This window comes from Chrysochloris asiatica, unplaced genomic scaffold, assembly GCF_000296735.1.
Source record: "Chrysochloris asiatica unplaced genomic scaffold, ChrAsi1.0 scaffold00064, whole genome shotgun sequence".
Taxonomy (NCBI): Eukaryota; Metazoa; Chordata; class Mammalia; order Afrosoricida; family Chrysochloridae; genus Chrysochloris; species Chrysochloris asiatica.
In genome coordinates, this window is record NW_006408582.1 from 3,486,709 (window position 1) to 3,488,391 (window position 1,683).

Here is a 1,683-nt window from a genome sequence, read left to right on the forward strand (position 1 = left end):
CAAGGAGCAGCTGGTGAGTTTGAACTACTGACCTTGTGGATGGCAGTTCAATGCTTATCCTACAACATCACAGCAGGGCAGGCTAAGAAGCTGGGAATTCAGAAAAGAGTTGATGTTACAGTTTTAGGTCTAAAATCTGTAGGGCAGGACATCAGCCTGGAAACTCAGGTAAGATTTCTATGGGATAGTCTTGAAGCAGAATTCCTTCTTTTCTGAGAAATCTCAGTTTTTGTTCTTAAGGCCCTCACCTGGTTGAAAGAGGGCCATCAAATCATCAAGAGTAATCTCTTTTACTTAAAGTCAATTGATTATCATGGTAATCACATTTACAAAATACTTGTATGGCAATGCCTTTTTGTTTGACTGAAGGGCACAATAGTGTGGTGAAGTTAATACCATAAAATTCATCATCACAGATAGGTTGGATAAGGGATGTATTACCATTTGCCAAGAAGCTCCTTGAGGGCATATGTCCTGGCTTCAGTTCAATCTCCCAGAGTGCCAGACTGAATTCTCAGTAGAAGACCTAATGATGTAGTGCCACCATGGGACTCTTTCCTCTTGGTTTGTTCTCTGTTGGATTCCCTGGTTCCTCACTAAAGCTCCTACTCATAGTGATCTTATACAGACAGGGCTTCTAAGGAGTGGTTGGTGGATTTGAACTGCTGACCTTGCAGTTCCAGTGCATTATCCTGCAGCATCACACCAGGACTCTCCACTAAAGATAGAGTGAAAATTTAGAAAATTCAAAACTTTAAATACAAACTTGAGCCTTGTTCCCGACATATTGCATGGTTGATGCTTTTCAGAGATTGTAAGAGAAAATGCTTCCAATTCCCCTTTTCCTACTCTATCCCTGTTCTTCAGCGGTCCCAAAGCAGCAATTCCTGATAGTGATTTCCTCAGAAACTCCCCCAAACTAGCTAGGCATGCTCTGTGTATGTTTTTCAACCAGAATTTCCACAATTAAAAATACATCTCCAGTAACCATTCCCTCTTTTCTATTTATAATACCTGGTTTCTGGTTGGGACACCACCTTTTAATTACTCTTAGTGTTCATGGTTCTAGATGGCCTACTCTTTACTGGATCCTGGCCCACATCCGGTCATGGTGATTGGTGAAGTGTTGGGTTTGTAGGATGAAGGGTCATGAGAACTAGCCCATGGAATTTTTTTTTTTTTTAATTGTAAATTAGGTGAAGGTTTACAGAGAAAATCAGTTTTCCATCCTACAATTCAAACACGTTTTGTTTCAGCTCATTAATTGCAATCCCCACAATAGAGTATCACTTAGCCCACTTCTTCCCTGTGCTTCCTGTTTTCATTCCTCCTTTTTTCTTAACCCTTCTGGAACTTTTTTGTTGGGTAAATGCTGCTGTTTTCATCTCAAATGGTTGATTATTCTAAGGTGTATGTACTTCCTATTTATAAATATATAAACACATTTTTGTTTGTTTGTTTGTTTTTGGCTTTAGCCAGTTTGTGTTAGGTTACTGTAACTTGCAGAGGAAAGAGTTCTAAAATAGGATCACATCTGGTGCCATCTTGGTTTCTTTCTGTTATCTACCTCTGTGACTAGCATTTAGCCTTTGTCTCAAGCCAGTCTCTCTGCTGGTGGCACATTCTCATACACCTCCTTTGGTTAAGGAGCACACTTCTGTTTTATTAACAGTTGAAAATGGA